The sequence below is a fragment of the Pollicipes pollicipes genome, unplaced genomic scaffold (assembly GCF_011947565.3).
Source record: "Pollicipes pollicipes isolate AB1234 unplaced genomic scaffold, Ppol_2.1 Scaffold_4219;HRSCAF=4965_pilon_pilon_pilon, whole genome shotgun sequence".
In the NCBI taxonomy this organism is placed as follows: domain Eukaryota; kingdom Metazoa; phylum Arthropoda; class Thecostraca; order Pollicipedomorpha; family Pollicipedidae; genus Pollicipes; species Pollicipes pollicipes.
In genome coordinates, this window is record NW_023596448.1 from 10426500 (window position 1) to 10448999 (window position 22500).

The following is a 22500-nucleotide window of genomic DNA, read 5'->3' on the forward strand; positions in this document are numbered from 1 at the left end:
GTCGGTGAGGCTCTGTCGATGTTGACGGCATGTTGGGCTAGCCTCATACGCCGAAGCCAGGCTCGCCAGGATTCCGCTGGTCGGGAATGTTTTGAGTAGCGCGTTCTCATTGCAATCGATCATCACATGTCAACACGCGATTTGTGTTGGCTCAATTCGCGTCACATGCGACCTAATCACGACTTGCTACTTTGGTATGCAAAACGTGAAGACGGGTATAAGAGGATTCCTGCAGATTTTCTCAACTCTTAAGGGGATATTTCATATTTGGAGATATTAAAACAAGTATGAGATATGATGGATAAAGCTCACTTATAACCGTTGGTATACTTTTAAGTTGAAAACTGCTCTAAACACCATATCTCTGTTCAGTCAATATCCTCCTCAATATGTCTTCGCTTAAGTACTTGATCATACCCTGCATAACATTTATTGAGAGCGAACTGACTGCCGTTATATCTTAAAGTAGAAATCGTGCTCACGGACGCCAGATATGATCGACTCGACAATTCTATTTTTCTCGGCCTTGATCGCGGAATGGTGAATGGCATGACATGATTTGAATGCCATTATTATGTCGTCATCGATACCTGGGTGACCTTGAAATAATCTCCCGAAAGAGCCTGCACATCTTTGCAGGCGTGTAGCCCAGCAACTACAGGGGCTTAGGTATTAAGAAGGGCAGGGCTGTAAACCGCACAGATTGATCCTCAAAATGACTATTTCAGTTTAAAACCCAATACAAATGTGTAACACTTTATTGAACATACCATCATTAAAGATGCGCTCCTCAGCGGTCTGACCAACGGAGCCTTTCCAGCATTTTCCAGCACTCTACATGATATGATAAGTCATTTTCATAACTTCCGATCGGTTCCAAAAAGGGGAAAAAGAGCAATGTGCACGCAGCGGAAGTTATACGTAATTGAGTTCAATAGTACATCCTAAGCAACCTCACAAGCCATCCCGTGTTGTTCTGCCTGTGGACCTCTACGCCTTGACGTACACGGCATGCCACGTCTCCACCATTTCTCGTTACAAGTCTTCCAGTATGTTAGGGGCTTCCACTCATCACGGTATCCATGCTCACCAGGAGCGTTTGCTTATCGCGAATTTTAACAGTCATCTTGAGCATTCCATCCAAGAGTTTTCGCTTACATGAGTCTCTAGTCGTGTGCACGCTCGCTGGCACTAGCGCCGGCGTAGCACTCGATTGGCAGGAGTCCTGCTAGGCGAGGGACACCAGCACCAGCGCCGACGCACGGACGCGACGGTGGCGCCACCTCGGCTGCTCGGCGAACTCCGCGGTCTTCTCGGGGTCACCCACCGCCCCGGTCCACTTATCACGCTCCAACAAACGGACACACAACTGAAGTTCACGCAACGTGTCTCGGCGTTGGTCGATTCGAATCGATTGTGTCGATTGTGACGACTCCGAATTTTGAAGTCATGAAAAAATCAGGTGACATTTCGCAAGCCCTTCCGCAACAGAACACCCGCGTTTTCGGATTCTCCTAAGGATTTTCCCCGTGATGATTTGGTTTTCTGTAATGATCGGATTCCCGTGATGATTTTCCCCGCTGTTCACTGGCGTCCGACATTGATGTGACGCCAGTGAACAGCGATGTGCTGGTGCTAGTGTAGCCCGCTCAGCGCTCCTCCACGCGCCGACCATCGTCTGACACCGAACGAGTAAAGATGCGCACGCGCGTGTGCCGGTGTGGCCTGGCCTTTGGCTGTGGTATTTTGTGCTCGCACCAACGCAGAGACCCAGGCACGGGTCTGCCTAGCCCCTTCATCGTTACGCGAGCTTGCACTTCGGTGCAGTATTGTCGATAAATAACGGATGTCATCAGAGCCCGATAGCGCGCGCAGCTTGTTGCAGCGCGGGGTGCGTATGTGCTCCATTAACCGAACCCCTTAACCGAATCCCTTAACCGATTCGACTTTTTATAAACAAGAAAGGCATTAGGTTTCTGGTTTTCGACATTATCATTTGGGAGTGTTTATGCTGACAGTAATCGAATCTCGATTTACCAGGATTTACTGTTTTCAAATACTTATATACTAGTGGAGTATGATAGCATGATTACTGGTCTGGTCATGATATACTGGTCATATATACAGGTTTAGGTAAGCAGTGGGCGTTTTCTTGTGCAACATGATATGCGACGTCGGATATGCAACCGGTTAAACCCACATCTATTTCCTGAGATAAAATCTCTTAAAGGCAAAACATGACAAGGAATATCATAAAGTGCCGATCATATCACCGTGACATTAACTGACATGGCAGAGTACCATCGCCGGAAATAAATTGTCCACGTTCAACCACCCTTTATCAGGCTAATCTTACATGGACCAGAGCAGCGAGAGCCAGCGTTCCGCTGGGCCGGGTGCATCCCTGGTTTGCGTCTCCCTGGGCGCGCCCCTGATCGCGCTGGTCCTGGACACTGGCCTGCCTCGGTTGCCCACCGTTTGCAGTCGGCGCTGAGGTGGATGCGGCCGGGTACGCCGTGCGACTCCATCCGGCTGGCGACGTTGACTGTGTCGCCGAACAGGCAGTAGCGGGGCATCTTCTGACCCACCACACCGGCCACGGCCGGACCTGTGTGGATGCCGACCCGGATCTGTCGCGCCGCACCGAACCGAGGTCAACGGCCGCACAGGTCACGGGCACACGCGGAGGCTTGTGAGATCCTTTGGTGCCCGAAAACCAGACGTGAAATACGGACATTTCCGCTGTTGGTTGCGAACTTTGTGAGCTTCGGTGATTTCAGTTAAATAATGAGCTGTCCGAACGAACATTGTATCCCAACACATGGCTACGGCGGGCCGACGACCCCACTGACCTCTGCTCGGCTCCTGTCCGCGGACGCCGCCTGACTGACCTGGACCGGCGCCCCCGTGATCGGATGGGCCACCTCCTGGCCAGCCGCACCATATCGATGGCCTGGCTGACCCACACGCGTGGCGTGGTCGGGCACGCGGCTCGGTATGGCCGCCCACCACCATGTACGCGTCTCCGATGGTCTCCACCTGAGGAAGGGGGGGGGGGGTGAGGAGCAGCGAGACGCGCGGGCTGCTCAGCGCGGGATGAGAGGGGCGAGATGGGGAGGAGGGGTGGGGGTCTCGCTCGGCTAACTTCTGCAATGTCCATGGGTCTGGTCGTTTGTGGAGCTGCCATCTGGTCGTCGACGTGCCGCCCGAGGTTAAGCTTCGTAAATCGGGGGGGGGGGGGGGGGGGGAAGAGAGCGTACATGTGAGAGATGGTTTTTCGGCGAACGTAAGCAAACTTGATACAAAGAGTGAATTCTATTGAAGATGAACCCTCGTCCTGATAGGGTGGGGAGTCGATGTGCCCCCCCCCCCCCCCACTCCTCCCCCTCTAAGGTTTTTGAGATTGCTCCTCCCGTATGTCTGGCAATCGTGCCGCCCATATTTTTAGTAGCCTATGGGACATTTGTGCCACGTGTTTTGACATCAAAAACGTGTTCCTATCTTTTTTGGACATTGAATTTCTTTCAGCGGCCACAAGAACCGTGACGGTTTTTGAGGGACTTTGCACGGCGATCTCCAGCCGGCGCGGGCGGCAGGCGACGCTCGGCGATGCAGCCGAACGCGAGCGGCGGGCCGACATTGTTATATTAATGAAATCATACAACATACAATTATGCTAGTCTAGGCTCTGTGTCGTCATGAGGTATGGTCTGGTATGTATAGTGTTGTGAAGCCAAAATAACGGCAATTTTCTGGGAACATTGACATTTGTCCCGGCATAATGAGGTCAATTATTGACCCAACAACATAACAACTAATATCGATCGCAAGATCACATTGGAACAAATCCCCTGATGTTTTTTTTCTCTAAGCTCTATCTTTACTACTTCGGGAACGCCAGGGATGCCCCATCGACTCCCCTATTAGTCAACGTTATGAAACACGGCGAATCAGGGCGAAGGCTACGGTAGGTCCGCTGAACCCGGCACGTCCGCGTCTTTCGTTTGGTTGATAGACAACCTCTCATGCAGGGAATTTGTCTATCCGTGACGGTCCCTGGCGCGCAGCACACCTTGTACACGCCGTTGCTCTCTGTAGCGTCGTCGAACCGAGTGTACATCTCGTTGAGCAGCTGGACGATCTGGTGGGGCTGGCAGCGTGAGGCGATGACGGTGAAGGTGACGATGTCACTGAAGAGCACTGCAGCGGCAGAGCACGTCACAGGGTGGGACCCTGCTACCTTTCTGAGTGGTCAGGCCGATGGTTTTCTATCTCTAGTAACCCACCGTGATGAGGAAAAGGTCATGAATGAAGTCATAATTGCTAGGGGCGCCGAGGAAAATGTCAGCTATATGAGACCCTGGCAAGCTCAACTCACCGGTGGTACTATAGGTCAGCTCACCAATGAAGCCACAACTCAGCTGACCGATGGAGCTACGGCTCAGCTCACCGATGGAGCTACGGCTCAGCTCACCGATGCAGCCACAGCTTAGCGCACCGGTGGTACTACAGCTCAGCTCGAGCCATAGCTCAGCTCACCGATGGTACTACAGCTCAGCTCACCGATGGAGCCACAGCTTAGCGCACCGGCGGTACTACAGCTCAGCTCACCAATGAAGCCACAGCAAAGCTCACCGATGGCGCCACACCTCAGCTGCCCGGTGCAGTCACAGCTCAGCTCACCCACCGGTGGCGCTGTCGAAGCTCTCCTGCACACGATCGCCGCTCTTCAGCTTGTGCGCCACCTCGGGCGGCAGCATGCTGTGCAGCAACCGGTCCGTCTTGTCCTTTTCCCGCTCCAGCGCGGCTGCAGTGCGCTTCAACTCCGCCGTCGTCGCCTCTAGCCGCTGCCTGGGGTCAGAGTCTGAGTCGGCGTAGGTCTGTCTCCGCTTGGTGGCGATGATCTCTGGGCTGGCGTGATGGGTTTCAGTACACCACAGTGTATACTGTACCTGAATTAGCTAACTAATTTAGCCCGATCGCCGGTGTGGGCAGAGTCTTTGATGCATGCCACCACAGCTCTTACCTGTCTAGGCAAGTAGCCGATCAAATAGTGCTGGGGATGCTTGGAAGAAGATGTTCTTTAAATCTTCCGTTTTTCCCACTTTAATGTGGAAATCACCGTTGCCTCCGGTGTCCAACTTTTTAAGCTCACTGACATGGCTCACAACTGTTCTTGCATGCACGTGGTGGCAAGCAGATGGTTATTCTCAGTTGTCAATCGGCGCCATACCCAGCACTCCTGTTGCAAAATTGTTATAGCTGAGATGAATCTTAATATGGTTAGGTATAATATATTATAATTTTACGTGCACATCTTTGTATCGGGTTACTCACATGAGGTCGAATTCTGTGCTCCTCTGGTGTTTCAGCAGAATCAGCTCTCTCGTGGAGTCAGACCGTGGAATATCCGATATCTTCAGCGATTTCTCAGCAAGCTCTTTCAAACTTTTTACCATTGGGTTACCCAGGAAGAGGATCAAGTTGTCTGAGAGAAATATCAGCTCACCTGAAATATTTTTTGCTATCACTAACACATAATTTCACATAACGTTCGGTGGTAAGTACCGCACACACACACACACACACACACACACACACACACACACACACACACACACACACACACACACACACACACACACACACACACACACACACACACACACACACACACACACACACACACACACACACACACACACACACACACCACACACACACACACACACACACACACACACACACACACACACACACACACACACACACACACACACACACACACACACACACACACACACACACACACACACACACACACACATACTTGTGTGCCGTGCTTTACGGGACACCTGACTCAGCCGTCACTACCGAGAACCACCCGAACGAATGGCGGCATCGCAGCCAAATTGGAAGGCCATGCAGCCATTTGGCCGTTTAAGAACAGGATGGGTCGCTCGAGGGGTAAAGCTGCCATCTTTAGCTTACACTGGCAATTGAAAATACCGAGGACATAGTGATAACAGAGGACCGTGTGTGACTTTTCTGTCATATTCAGCTGTGTATTGAGGACCAGGAGTTGCACCCAGAAATTAAGGACAAAGGGACAAAGGCTTTCAGGTCGGGGGCCTCGAACATCATTCAGATGGACTCCTTGGGGGTTGCTGGGAAACTGAGGGCCCCTTTACCGGTGAGAGACGATGTCGAACAGTCTGTTTTGGATATTTGTCGACAAATGTTTCGCTTGAAACCAACATGTTAATTAATCAGCGAGGCAACGACCATCTCATAAACCAGTGTCGCGGCCACCTTTGAAAGATGACGGCGACAAACCAAACACGGCCAGATATCAATATGCTACCTTGTGCACAAGCGCGCAGCCAGAGCCTTGGCAATGGGCCAGGGGCACGCACAAGGTTGATAAAGGGCTCCCCAATGGTGAAAGCCCCCCCCCAAACAAAAATATCGCTGGCATTGGAGTGCCCCATTGTGCCGGCCGGGGCTCTGAATAGTCTTCCAGCCGACCTTTCTGGCCTTTGGGCCCTCAAATCAGGCCCTTAATCGTAAATCCCGAAGCCCTTCGGGTCCCCTGAAACCTTAGGCAGGGGGGACGTGCCCCCTGTGGCCTTCCCTCCCTGCGCTCCTGCTTGCGCGTCAGGCTGTTGGTTTGCGTTCAGATATAGGCAAATAACGGCGGATTGTAGGCTTTCTGCTGCTTAAATCATTCATCTATAATATAAAAATCGTTTTACTCTATTTTATCATGGTGCACTTTCCGGCCGTCCCGTTAAAGTCTAAATCAAGTCGGATAAATAGTAGCATACGCCATGTTAATACCTGCTGAACACTCTTCATGAAAAGGCCCTCCCCAGGCGGGTTGATATCACCAACGGATTTTGGCTCCATCGACCTCCATACGACATTGGCTCCATGCTGTGGAATCGCCTCGGACCGCATAACAAATGACTGCAGTTCATTAAACTACCCGATGAGTGTTTGCCCCGACGGCTGGACACCCGGGACACTAAATGTTTTCCGTCCCCAACGGCCCGGTAAGAGTAGGAGAAAGGGCAACCAACGCCTTTTGGGTTTCCATGACCCTTTAGCACTAATAGTGCTAATAGTGCTAAAGCATCATCAATGACCCGGCCGGCGGCACACTACTCGACGGCGGTTTTCCCGAAGCTTCTGCTGTTGCAACGGTTGCAGCAGAGGGCGGCCGGGGCTGAGGAGCGGGCAACGGAGGCGACGCGCCTGACAGTGGTGGAAAAATTGACTCGAGGTGCTGCTGGAACTATTTATCTGCTGACCGAGCTACTGCAGTTTCAGGTGCTTCGGTGGGCAGCCGCCGTTCATCTCATTCGCAGGTGACTCCGACAGTCTCTTCTACACTGTCGGCGTTCCAGTCAGTATACAAAGCCCATGTTGCTCGACCCTGCTCGCGAACCCCGGTGTCTTAGGGCGACAGTACACAGCCTCTAATGCTGTGGATGTGACTGGCGGCGCGAGTGCGCGGCGGCCTCGATTGGTGGGGTACAGTTTGTAGCCCGCGCTTGGGATACGGCTTGTGCCGGCGTCAATGCAGCGGTCTACTTAATGATGGCCTCTTATGCGACTGAGTGTGGGTTAATGGTTCGCTGTTGGTGTAACTGTGAGTCACGTGCTCACGCTACCTGTTAAATGTGCCTTTCCCACGGCTTGCGTGTGTTGGGTTTTTTATATGCGTGTGAATTACGCATATGCACTTTCTTCATACAAGTGGAATCTATGGTGCGGCGGGATGTAGCAATCAGCTGCTGACCGAGGAAGGAGGACCGTGCAACACTAAAATCAATGAGTCAGTCGTTACAGTCATTGCAGTCAGTCACTGAAGCCAAACGAGCTGCCTCATAAACATGTCGGCTGTTTGGCTGATGCGAGATTTCGTGCTCGACGCCCACGCGCCCATTCCAGTCTTCAAAAACTAGTCAAAGGCCCCTGTTGCCCACCACTTCCCAATGTAACAAGTGTGCTTTGGTTAAGTGTAGTGGTGTCAGATTTGCCAACGGATCTCAAAAATGACGTAGAGAAAGAAGCATTTGCATTGAATCCTGTATTGGAAAGATGCGACAGGAGAATGACACACCTAATTTGCTTCCAAACTGACATTCAGGTATAACGCATTTTTACCAATGGGGTGGGTCTATTTCCGTGCTTAGGTGTCATCTTCCGCCCAGAATTGCAAATCTCGCCATACTGCCCTTGGTGAGCACTGCTTTTTCACCGTTCATCAGCTCCACCTACACAGATTGCTACTATAAACGGGAGCAACAACAAGGAGATCGTTTTTGTCGTTGCGGAATTTACTAGCGAGCATCATCCAAACGTGAACGAAGTCGACATCTAATGTGTAAGTCACTGAGACTCATTTCGCCTTACGACGTGCTCTAACAATCACGTTATGGACATGGATTTAACATCTCTCCATGAGCGCTAGGACAGAGCATTTTCTGCTGACAGGGCACGTAAGCATGCAGCTTGGCCAGAAACCTCCATGTGGCTAACAAACATGCCAAGCTGCCTCATCACAGCTGCCTTTTCCGCATTGCACCAGGCAATACGTCTTTTTTGCCAGTGGTGATTTTTTTCCTGAGCGTCATTGTTAGTCTCTCGATGTGAAGATGTCTCCTCCGGAAACAAGTCTCCCTTCCCCTCTTGGCTTTTTGTCCAGGTAGGACATTTGCGACCTCCACCACACAATCGTCTTCACCCATGTCCTCCGGATCGTCCTCTTCTGCCATTGGTGCGCTGTTGAGGTAGTCGACCTCGTCCAGATTTTTCCCTTTGCAGACAGAGATGCCATTTTTGGTTTATTGGTTTTATACAACACGCATCACATCGCAGCCTACTCCTGTACATTTTGCTTCGATCCTGAGCATAAAGCACAGCGACTTTAAAACATGGAAAAAGGAAAACAAAATAACTGACCCAAAACGGAACGCCAACTGTATTCTCGCTCCGTTGTTTCGTAATCTACGAACTACACACTGCACAACTACATCTTTAGAATACCGCTCCGTATTTAAGATCATCTAGAAAATGTATACAGTTTGGCTCCAATGGTAATTTGCAGGCCATCCAATGCTTGAAAGCGGAACTTCAAATACTCGCATCCTTAACGAGTGTCGCTCTCGGGGAGTAATCTGGAAAGCCGAAAACGGGTGAGATATGAGAAATTTCAGTTCAGAACAGGATTGTGACCCCCACGTGAAAGAAAGTTGTGCTTGTGTTCAGAAGCGTGGGCATGCACCACGCTGATGGCTCACGGGTGGTGGAATTAAAATAGCTGTGCAATAGTCGTGTCCCGAAAGATAGCTTTCCAGTTCGCAGCAAATCCGTGAATGAATATCGGAGGCCACAGGCCTCCCGTCCGCGTACATATTACCCATCTTGTTAGACCTCATGCACTGCCGTCAAGAAGAAGGAAGTGATGGGGCGGCGATGGGGGCGGAGAGAGGGGGACAACAATAAATCGTACTAAGCTCTAGCCACGCAGCCGAACTTAACCTGAAATTAGGCCAACAACAGCAGAGTCGTCAACATTCATCGTCAACGCGATCAGCAGCTACCGTGATTCGGACGGCCCTCATGCATGGTACGCGCGCCCGTTGGCAAACTATGGCGTGCCTGTCTTCATTCCTGTAGCCATGCACGCACAGCTGCGATGGGAATCGATTTAGAGAAGAGCAACAGTTCCAGTATCATCGCTGACCGCATGCGGCAGATGCGAGTCCATGCCCTGATGTCCTAGGCTTACTACGCCCTGTCAATGCCATGCTGTTCATGCACGCCATACGGTTAACAGTCGTAAGACAGCGAGGCATAACCGAAACGAGTTGTGGTAAAAAGCTTATTGCCTCTAAGCTCAAACAATGCATCAATAAGAAATGCCGAAACTACGACAGACAGGCGGCGGTGGCCCACAGACGGTCATCCCAGCCCCCGGGCGAGTACGCCCCCCTAGCCCAAGTGTATGTCTACTGGCTGGTTGGTAAGAGTGGACAGTTTTCTGACCACTGCCATATCGCGGGTAGTGCAGGATGAAGGTAGTGTGCGCCATGATGCAAACATTATGATATATTTGATAGATGATTTTGGATCGAGTGCGTATTGTGAGTGTGATTGCACGCTATATGTGAATGCATCAACAAAAATTACAAAAAGACCAGACAACCAAACCGCTGACCTGACCATCGCATTTGAAACTATCCGACGTCACACCGTGATACTGGCCGCGAAACAGATAGGAGGCAGCCCCAATGCACACCAACGCCGCAACTGTTTTTGACAACGTGACACGCTGGAAGACCGACACCCCTCCTTGCTGCGGATGGGCTTCTCCACGCCATTGCGAGACTCTCGTCTGTCTAGCCCCCGCAGACGAGGTCTCTTCGCAGGCATTTTGGTCTACCCGGAGTGCGCAGACCAGAACCATGCTTAGTGTCCCCTCGATGGATTTTTGGCAACACCGTTATGGCCCGGAGCCGGATGTGGCAGCCAAACCCGCTACCACAAGCTATGTTCAGTGAGCGGCCGGACCCCACGCTCATGAAAGCGTCGGTGATTCCCGCGCAAACAAACCGGCGTTGGTGATGTATATTATATATATATATATATATATATATATATCATTGATCCCGTCGTAAAATGCGTAAAACAACATATAGTAATGATCCAAGGCTTGGTTCAATCGTCCCATTCATGGGAAATAATTAAAGAAACTATGTTGCAGCAAGCATCCTAAGCCATACACATTTCACATACAATGAAAAAACCGAGACTGCCAGTGACTAAAAACTTTTTAAAGCAACTTCTGCATCCCACCTGTTCGAATTTGGCAGGGAAACTGCTTACGAGGCCTATTTCCACCATCGCCAATGCTTCTCATTGTTCTTCGGGTAGCCGTGCCCGCGGTAAATATTCTCGAGGACCCATGAGCTCGAACTCTTGACCCGAACGCCCCAAAATCTGTCCTTCCCGAAGAATATCATGCTCCATATTGCAAATAGCATACGAAAATGCTGTTGCGCGTAAGTCCTTAAGCATCCCAAATATAGCCCGAGTTACCTTTGTTGCAGTAAACTTTCCGGAGGACTTCTTTTAGAGGACTAAACTTCTTTAACTCTCCCAATGGTATACATATAGGCCACCTAAGAACAAAAATGTTTTTGCATGTTTCATTAAAGAATGACGCCATGCACCGGTGGTGCCACAGAGAAGGAGCACTAAATGTTGACAAGACCATTCAATAACGCGGATGCGGGTGTACCTACATAATTGCAGGCCGCGATATGTTAGTGGTGTTGGTGCAGGTGGTGGTGGCGTTGGTTGCAGAATAAAGTGGGGCTGGTACAGTCGACACGTGCTTGCGTAGACCAGCGATGAGGATGGTGGAATGAGATACCAAAACGGCGTTACACTGAGGTCACGCACCATGTAGGAGCTGTTATGGTCACACAATGGTGGGGGGGGGGGGGGGGGGAGGAGGCAGACATTGGTGGTGTTGGCAGGATCAGACACTGGTGAAACTGGCAGGGCAATGGGGTCAGCTGCATGGAGCCGACACTCGCATGGAGCTGGAGGGGTCAGACACCATGGTGGGATGGGTAGACCCAGACATTGTGGTGGGGTGCATGGTGTCATGCACTGTAATGACATCCTACTGGTTAAGGCACTGATAGGGATGGTGGAGCCAGGCAGTGTAGTGGCATATTTGTGGGGGTCGGACGATGCAGCGGTGTTGGCAGTGTTGGACAATGTGATGGGGTAGATAGAGAAAGAAAAGCATGCATGAAATGCTAGGTTAGAGCTGATGACAGCATATTCTACATGTCACAAATGATTCACACCCTCTTCAGAGTAGTCATTTCCTAAATAATTTGACTTTCCTGACATCAACTGACCTGAATCAAGCCGGTCGCACTAAGGCTTTCTGGTCTTCAATCGCTTCAATGTCCAGTAGCTATAACATCACCTGAAACAGCAACAATGCTAAAAATTATTCAGTGGGTGGAGATTAACTAAGGACTAAGTAAGTATTTTTGTTTTTGTTTTTAGCGCCCCGGAGGTGTTTATTGTATTTTAAACGTGAGGGACGTATGGACTTCCCGACATAGACTCAAACAAAACAGGGAATACCCCTTTCGGTGACCATTTTTTGGCAAAACATGCTCAGGCTGAAATCGAGGGAGGTATGGACCCTATGCCCCTTTTAGAGCCCAAAGTCGTCTACAGAGCAGAGGACCACCCAGGTAGGGAAAAATTTAATCTATTCTTGCAAAAAATCAGCGACCAAATTTTAACATACAAAGCTCATCCTGGCCGATTTTGCGAACATGATATGTGCCTTTATATGCGATGTGTGCTAGCTTAAAATAGTTAACATGTGAAGTGACGCCTGACGCGTGATGTGCGATGTCTGTTCTGTTGAAATCGCTTGCATGTATAATTGATGCGCGACTGTGATACCTGTTAACCTCAACTCGTTTGTATGTTTGAATGAAGCGTAATGCATGACGCCTACTTGCTTGAATTAGTTTGCATGTACACGTATTGTCGCCTATTCTAATTATTAGATAAGCACCGTATCGTGGTAACGGCTAGCAATAACTTTTTGTTTAATCCTCTAAGAGTTGGTGTCCTGTAAAAACTGGCTTTCTATTTCCAAAAAAGCTGAAAAATCGGGTAGGGCCACCAGCAGGCAATTTTGAATTTATTTCTGCTACTTTTTCGATATAGGCATGTTGCCGAAATATCAATTCAACTATATCTTTATTCTCCCGGTTTTTCTTCGACGAATAAGGCTATTAATATTGTCTTAGCTATGTGAAAAATGCTCCTCTGCTAATGCTAATGCACTGAACAACTTACGTAATCTTGTACAACATTGCTTTGAGCCAACCGACGGTGGTTACGTCTGAAAATGTATTCACAAAGCCGGATATGAACGACGTAACGGTCATATGATGGCTTGCCTTAATCGCCCCATGGCCAATGAAATGGCAGCATTTGAAGACATTACGCGTTGTGGGTGCCTGGGTGACCTTGAAATAGTCATCACGAAATAATATTCGCACCTTTGCAGGTGTGTAGATCAGAAACTAGAAAGGTTTACAAAATTAGAAGGGTGCTTAAGAATGGCAGGACTGTGTAACATACTGAATGATCTTCGAGATGGCTAATTTCAATTGAAACCCATACAAATGTGGCACACACCCTTTTATGCTCTGGTATCTACCACACACTAAGGTTCCGATGTATGGAAAACCTTATGTTTGTAATGATTTCCCCTTCAAGGCTAAATTGATGCCCAAAGCCTCTGAAAACGTGTTGTTCTAGGGGGTTGGGGAACATGTCTGTAAGTACCTAACGGCAACATTTTTTAAATGTAATACAACACCCACTGCAAATGCATGAGAAAAACTGCAAGCATCCCCCTTACAAACGTCTGGTCTAGCGTGATAAACCTACCCAGACAGTTGCATAATATTGCTGAAGTCAATCTCTTCAACCACCTTCAAAAGCTAACACAATGTTTGCCACTTCAGCAACTATCCTTATCAGCACACCATTCTCTAATCAACCAAGGCAGATCAGTCCTCCATTAGCTACAGTTGTCGGTAAACAGGGTTTACCAATCCCTTTCGAATATTTACTACTCACTTTTTAAAACCTTGCCGGACGACAATAACTTGCATCCAACGTGAGCCCAGTCTTCTCGTCCGAGAGGCCGCACACCGCAATGTCACCGTCGCGCTCGTTCCAAGAACGCGCAATGGCGGCGATAGAGATATGTATCCCATGTGACTTAACACAATTTACGTTAATATCTTTCATCACCAGTTTCAACGTGATGCAATGTGATTTAAATGCTTATACCAAACGCAAACAACTTACAAGTGATGAGACCATATCATGGAGCAGCGCGATTTCGCATTTCCTTATTCATCTCTATTCTTTTCCACGTGACCTTGCCACCTGAAAAACTTACACACGCGCGCAGTTCGTCCAAGATAACACACTTTACACAACCGGAAGTAAAAATGCGTGTAATTACGTTTTTCGAGGACCAGCTGAAAATCAAATAAACATGTTCAAACAAGACTAAATATCTCATTTAAGGCCTCTGAAAACCGAGGTCCGGCATTTGGACCTCGGTAGTGAATACCGGACCTCGGCAGTGACGGGTTGTTGGGTGTGTAACCGGATTTGGTCCTCTGCTTTCACGGCACACAAGAGCACACACACACACACACACACACACACACACACACACACACCACACACACACACACACACACACACACACACACACACACACACACACACACACCACACACACACACACACCACACACACACACACACACACACACACACACACACACACACACACACACACACACACACACACACACACACACACACACACACCACACACACACACACACACACACACACACCACACACACACACACACACCACACACACACACACACACACACACACACACACACACACACACACACACACACACACACACACACACACACACACACACACACACACACACACACACACACACACACACACACACACACACACACACACACACACACACACACACACACACACACACACACACACACACACACACACACACACACACCACACACACACACACACAACCACACACACACACACACACACACACACCACCACACACACCACACACACACACACACAACACACCACACACACACACACACACACACACACACACACCACAACACACCCACACACACACACACCACACACACACACACACACACACACACCACACACACACACACACACACACACATGTATATATATATATATATATATATATATATATATATATATATATATATATATATATATATATATATATACATGCCGCCGTAACATGAACGCTGCAAACCTATTTCTTATTTTAGAACACTCTCCGTCCATTTTTTATAACGTCTTAGATCGTTCCGTCAATATGCAGCTGAGTATAACCTCTAAATCCAAGACAGGTGACCGCATCGTATTGGGTGTTAATTTCCGACATCATATGTCGCCATGTCTGGTGCGCTGATTATGCACCACCAATTTATATCATCTCCTGAGTAGTCCGCCGAGCCAGCCTGTGATATCGCACGCCGTTGGGGCTGAACGACTCAGTCGGCTTCTGAGACTATACAGCGTCGTCTGCCTTTTACGCTGGTAGGAAGGACAGGCACCGTATAAAATCCAACACCTTATCTCCAGTTTGCCTCAAAGTACCCAGCACGCCTGTCCAGCCGCCATAGACTCTCTGACTCAGCCACGGACCGTCGCATCATTACGACGGTCGGAATAATTACCACGGCGGCAGCGCCAGACACGCGTCGCCAGCCGATGCCGTCGCGTTACCTCTCAGTACAGTCCCCCGTGTCTTGGCCGTGCCCTTGGTCACGGCGAACTGGAACACCAGGTTCTTGAAGCGCTCGACGTTCTCGTAGTTGAAGGTGGTGTACGGCCAGACCAGCTCCAGCAGCTGATCGACGGCCGGGAATGACGTCACTTCTGGACAGAGTACGCTGATGCCGAAGCCGTACTGCTGCACGGTCAGCGACCTGGAAGCGCCGCTGCGTCAGCTGCCTGCTGACCTGGGCGTGGCTGGTTAGCTGTCTGATGACCTGGCCGGCTTTGGGGTGGGTCTGACTACGTTGGAACAGCGTTAGGGTCGCAGAGCCAACCGTCGTCAAATGATCTGGCTGGCAGATACGCCACCGGGGGAATCCCACGACCGGTGCTTTGGCGGTGAGTTATTTGAGAGGAGTTGTCATCCTGTAACTTGTTAAGTGCATCTGCGAGGAACATATGTCATATAGGTAAGACAGAAGCTTAGCTTCAGTTATCGGAGAAAAACCAGGAGAATGGGGATATAGATGCGTCAATGCATCTATATCTCCATTCTCCTGGTCTTTCTTCGGGAAATAAAGCTATTACTACTGTCTTTTGTTTGAGCTGTCATACTGCCTATTCTGACAGACAATTGCAAATGTTTGCTACGTAGAAAAATTATTGGCTAGCAAACTGCCATTCGGAGAGCAGGAAGGACAGGCGAACTGGAGTTCACCGGCAGCGATCAGACATTGTGTATAAGCTAATGAGAGGACATATTGAACTTATACTGATCAAACTTGGGTCGAAGCTGTCGTCAGGTATTGCACCGTGCATGACACGACAACGGATTCTAAATGGCACGCATTAAAGTCGGCGGTCGTTCGTAACAGCCGTAACGTCTGTGGGGATTCGTCAACGAATTTTAGGAAGTTACAGATAAACATTTAAAACATCGCGAATACCGCGTTAGACCTGCCACACCATTGTCCGAACGTTTAGATAACTGTGCTGCGATGCTTACGCATTGGACCACGCATAGGTGCACGCAGTCACGAGCGTCCTACCGTGATAGGCAGAACGTGCCAGTGCCAGGTCGCCGTCCCCCAGTGGCGAGTCTGAGGCGTGATCAGAGGCGGATCCTTACTTGTCGAAGATGAAGTGGTAGGGATGGATTTCGGAGAACTCGTTGGTGCTGACGAAGTTGACGGCTGCCGGCGCCAGCGAGGCCGGTAATGCCACCGTCATGGCCGACTTGGCCCGCTCCATCGTCACCAGGTCCAGGGTCGGAGAGTCAATCTGACCCACTTGGGTCACCCTGCCGCACTGGTAGCGTCAGCGGAATGGGCGATGACCTGCCGGACCTCCAGCTTAGAAGCCACGGCTCCAATACTGCAGGTGCGGCAAGACATTTTTCCACGAATGCTTTGTACGCGAAATCTTTCACAGAAGCATTATGAAGTTGCGTTGGCTCCTGTAGCTATTTGGTTTGCGAGTTTTTCGCAGCAGCGTCTGCAAACATTATCAGCCCTTAACCATGCGGGAGCGTTACGACCTTCAGATGCAGATTCACGCTGAAGAGACCACACCGAGTCACCTGATGTAGCTGGTCGGACCACACTCACTTGAACCGCACGTGATTCACCACCTCTGTTTCGTTTATTTTCTCCGCCTTTGTCCACATCACTTCAAACCGGACGGACAGGTTGTAGAAATTCTTTGCACAGCCTCTTAGCGCCCCTAAAAAACAGCAAGTGCCATAGCAAGCGAAGTTAACACCGGGAGCGTATCATCCAATTCATCAAACGCATGCTGATATTCACTCGATGCCGTGGATGGTGAGCATACTGGCGAATATTTGCTCGATGCTGGGGATGGTCAACATACTGGCGAATATTCGCTGGATGCTGGGGATGGTCAACATACTGGCGAATATTCGCTGGATGCTGGGGATGGTCAACATACTGGCGAATATTTGCTCGATGCTGGTGATGGTCAACATACTGGCGAATATTCGCTGGATGCTGGGGATGGTCAACATACCGGCGAATATTCGCTGGATGCTGGGGATGGTCAACATATTGGCGAATATTCGCTGGATGCTGGGGATGGTCAACATACTGGCGAATATTTGCTCGATGCTGGTGATGGTCAACATACTGGCGAATATTCGCTGGATGCTGGGGATGGTCAACATACCGGCGAATATTCGCTGGATGCTGGGGATGGTCAACATACTGGCGAATATTCGCTGGATGCTGGGGATGGTCAACATACTGGCGAATATTCGCTCGATGCTGGGGATGGTCAACATACTGGCGAATATTTGCTTGATGCTGGGGATGGTCAGCATACCGGCGAATATTTGCTCGATGCTGGGGATGGTCAACATACTGACGAAAGTACCCGACATGATTTCTGCTACCCTCTCACCGCTTTATCGTTTTATGGTACGAGCCAGGTGGTAGCTGGTGACATATGAGAAACGGCCATAAGGTTTGTTCGTTACTGCGAGCTTTGGAAAATCCCAAATAATTGGTGAGTACAAGCGACCTTGTTCATACCACCCAGCCCTCCAACAGTTCCATCACGCAGGGGAAACTCCAGGGGCTCATCGAGGCCGCGGCTCCCCAATAGGTGTAGAATCGGGCTGTGGTGACATACCATCGAGGCCGCGGCACCCCAATAGGTGTAGAATTGCGCTGTGGTGACATACCATCGAGGCCGCGGCACCCCAGTAGGTGTAGAATCGGGCTGTGGTGACATACCATCGAGGCCGCGGCACCCCAATAGGTGTAGAATCGCGCTGTGGTGACATACCATCGAGGCCGCGGCTCCCTAATAGGTGTAGAATCGGGCTGTGGTGACATACCATCGAGGCCGCGGCACCCCAATAGGTGTAGAATCGCGCTGTGGTGACATACCATCGAGGCCGCGGCTCCCTAATAGGTGTAGAATCGGGCTGTGGTGACATACCATCGAGGCCGCGGCACCCCAATAGGTGTAGAATCGGGCTGTGGTGATATACCATCGAGGCCGCGGCACCCCGGTAGGTGTGGCATCGCGCTGTGGTGACATACCATCGAGGCCGCGGCTCCCCAGTAGGTGTGGAATCGCGCTGTGGTGACATACCATCGAGGCCGCGGCTCCCCAGTAGGTGTGGAATCGCGCTGTGGTGACATACCATCGAGGCCGCGGCACCTCAATAGGCACAGAATCGGGCTATGGTGACATATCGTTGGGATTTTAGAAAATTCAGGCAGCTTTCACCGCGGCAAAGGAGTTTTAATGAGCTCAGGATGAAAGCAAGCAAGATCCCAAAAGTAATGAAAAGTTAGTCCAGCGGCTTTTTATTTTGATCCCAAGGATTCGTCATTGGCTGATCCTGAATCCGCCTCGCCTCTGCTCACCTATAGCCAGCGCCTCCAATCCTTCTCTCCGTGAGTAGTAGTCCACGAAGAGCACGTCTGGGTCCTCATCGTCCTCCGTACAGGCGAACGAAGGCATGACGATGCCGGGGAACGCTGTCGTCATCAGGTAGCTGGAAAACAGCACAGGTCGCTCACATTGCTACCAATGGCGGGTTATTCGTAGGCGCCCATAGCTAAAGCGTTGAGCCCACCGTAAAAAGGACCGGGTCAATTGCCATGACGAGAAGCACTCTGTCACGGTTCAAGGATCAGATCACGCAGTACCAAAGGCTGCAACGCCTGCATGCGTCAGTATAGAGCCCGACAGCATCGTTGGCCCAGAATAAAACCGACAACAGTCAAACTTTCGAGCCGCACGATTTAAGCCAGACCTTCATCTCGGCTGCCGGGTCCTTAGCTCAGAATGCTAACACCTTTTCCTATTCAACCACTCACAGCGCGGAGTTCCAGCTTTAGGCTTCCACGCTCAAACGCAGGCTAAGTTTTGCCAGTCTCAGCGGATCTGAATCCGACCGCCAAACACAAGTGGTTTGTTATGGAGTTCCGTCTTTAGATTTATGCATAAGGCACCACAAATAGTGATTTTGGCTGTATAGAGCTCGCAGATGGCTTAGCAGGTTGTAGGGGATACGAGACGGACAAACCCTGAAGTGGCTTAAGTGAGCGTGAGATTCAAAATGCTCTGGCCTCCTTTCGTGTGCGATGACCTATGCCAACTGGATTTAAGCGAAGTGTTTTGTTTTCATGTCTACGCGTGGCTAAATCAGCAGTCTCTGGCCCCGTACTTGCTCAGCCAATTCATAACTCTTGTTCACATATTCACACATTTAGCAACAAAGGAGGGCAATGGGTCACCCAAGGTGAAGCAACGGACGATACCTAGCCGGTCGACCGAGGGCGCCACACTGTTGCCCGAAGCGGCTCTGGCTGCGTCTCCGCGCTCACTGCGCTCAGACATCAGCATTTTGACCGTCCTTATACGACAACGCTGACCGTTTTCAGGTGAGTGCTTCACCAAACCTCAGAAATACGGAACCCGCCGAAGTCGTCTTTCACTTGCACTGTGTCTCGAAGAGATTCATCAACATGCAACATACATGGGAGTGCTCTGCTAACTCTGCCACGCCATGACATTGGCGTGGGACATTGACATGACATGGGACTGAGCATGTATATATATATATATATATATATATATATAGATAAAGGTATAGATAGATATAGATATAGATAGATAGATAGACAGATATATATATATATATATATATAGATATAGATATAGATATAGATATAGATATAGATATAGATATAGATAGATAGATAGATAGATAGATAGATAGATATATATATATATATATAGATAGATAGATAAATATATAGATAGATAGATAGACAGATAGATAGATGGATAGATAGATAGATAGATAGATAGATAGATAGATAGATAGATAGATAGATAGATAGATATATATATATATATATATATAGATATATAGATATATAGATATATATATATATATATATGTATATATATGTATATATATATATATATATATATATGTATGTATGTATGTATGTATGTATGCATGACAGGAGGGCGATGGTTGACGGTCCTCTCAGCTAGAAAAAAAACACTTATCAGCCATGCGCTTTGCAAGGTCGTCATCGCGTCCTAAACCATGTTTGCTTACAGCCTTATTTCTGCATATCTCTTGGTCGTGCTGTTTACAGCTCGCTCCTCTTTAGTGGACAGCTCGTTATAACACGGCCCGCTACACGTTATAATTAAAGCAAAGCTCGTGAACAGCGTTTACTCGAGTCAGGGTCAGAGTCAGAGCGTCAAATCGAGCCAGAGCGCCCGCCCGAATAAAAATGCTCTGGCCTCCTTTCGTGTGCGATGACCCATGCCAAATGAATTTAAGCGAGGTGTCTTGTTTTCATGTCTACGCGTGACTAAATCAGCAGTCTCCGATCCCGTATTTGCTCAGCCAATCCATAACTCCAGTTCACATATTCACACACTTAGCAACAAAGGAGGGCAATGGGTCACCCAAGGTAAAGCAACGGACGATACCTAGCCGGTCGACCGAGGGCGCCACACTGTCGCCCGAAGCGGCTCTGGCTGCGCCTCCGCGCTCACTGCGCTCAGACATCAGCATTTTGACCGTCCTTATATGACAACGCTGACCGTTTTCAGGTGAGTGCTTCACCAAACCCCAGAAATACGAAACCCGCCGAAGTCGTCTTTCACTTGCACTGTGTCTCGAAGAGATTCATCAACATGCAACATACATGGGGGTTCTCTGCTCAGTTGAAATGACCAAGTACAGAAGCGTGTGATCGGAACTTATAGTATAATGCGAACCTGTTGTATAATCCCAGCCTGTCGTATAATGCAAACCTGCTGTATAATCCGGACGTGTCGTATAATCATGGCCTGTCGTATATTCCAGACATGTCGTTTAGCGCCCGCATCGAGCCGGCAACGATCGTCAGAGGTGCCTGGGCATGGCGCGCAGGGTCCCCGACATCACGCCCCAAACTCTGCCGCGCCATGACATGGGACTGAGCATGTATATATATATATATATATATATATATATATATATATATATATATGACAGGAGCGCAATGGTTGACGACCCTCCCAGCTAAGGAATAAATACATATTAGCCATGCGCCCTGCAAAGTCGTCATCGCGTCCATAACCATGTTTGCTTACAGTCTTATTTCTGCATATTCCTTGGTCGCGCTGTTTACAGCTGGCTCCTCTTTAGTGGACAGCTCGTTATGATACGGCCCATTACACGTTATAATTGAAGCAAGGCTCATGAACAGTGTTTAATCGAGTCAGTGTCAGAGCGTCAAACCGAGCCAGAGTGTCCGCCCGAATCAGGATGCGCAGCTGGATAACTACGCGTGGTTTCAAACGCGTCCACCTGACCCGTACGAGCCTGCCACCGGACCTGAACGCGAAGGCCATCTCACCAGTGCAGATAGTCCAGGTTGTCCAGGAAGGCATGAAACGTCCTGCCCAGCGTGTGCAGCATCTCACCGTACCCCTTCTCGATGGTGAAGTCGACAAAGTGCATGCCGACCCCCTCGAGGAAATACTCGAGACTGATTTCTGGAAGACCCAGGAGAATATGAATTGTTCTGAGCATCGCCATCTATGGAACGTGGCTCGCTTACAATCGTTCCGTGTTTGGCAGCCCAGTGCGCGATCCTGACATACAAAATGGTAAATAGAATTACATATTGAAAGTAATGCCTGTGTACAACACACGCACTATGCATACACTTAAGTGCATTATTCATATGCCCTTGCATGCTACCGGAAAATCGACACGGGAAGCGCGCGCTCAGTCCTCAGAGATGGGGAATAGTGAGCACAATTGGTACGCCAGCATAATCACATGGGGAATAGTGAGCACAATTGGTACGCCAGCATAATCACATGGGGAATAGTGAGCACAATTGGTACGCCAGCATAATCACAACATGCATCATTGAAAACCAAATAATAGAATCATAATTATTTCAATGCGAGATGGTTTACCTATCGAAACGCTTGCCATGCTGCGCTTTCAACCAGGCACGCGCTTAATATTAGACGC

The 22500-nt window shown here is 49.4% G+C and overlaps 1 long non-coding RNA gene and 1 pseudogene across 2 annotated transcripts; both read right to left on the bottom strand.

Annotated features, from left to right (window-relative positions):
- Positions 1-1649: 1649 nt before the first annotated feature.
- Positions 1650-17136, bottom strand: LOC119095798 (guanylate cyclase soluble subunit beta-2-like; annotated as a pseudogene).
- Positions 7995-13763, bottom strand: LOC119096079 (uncharacterized). 2 transcript variants are annotated; one of them, XR_005094002.1, is made up of 4 exons: positions 13705-13763; positions 11946-12016; positions 11110-11192; positions 7995-8824 (listed from the first exon to the last, which is right to left on the bottom strand). It is a non-coding gene; the product is annotated as an uncharacterized LOC119096079 (long non-coding RNA). The 2 variants fall into 2 exon arrangements; XR_005094001.1 differs by lacking the exon at positions 7995-8824 and adding an exon at positions 8840-9185.
- Positions 17137-22500: the final 5364 nt, after the last annotated feature.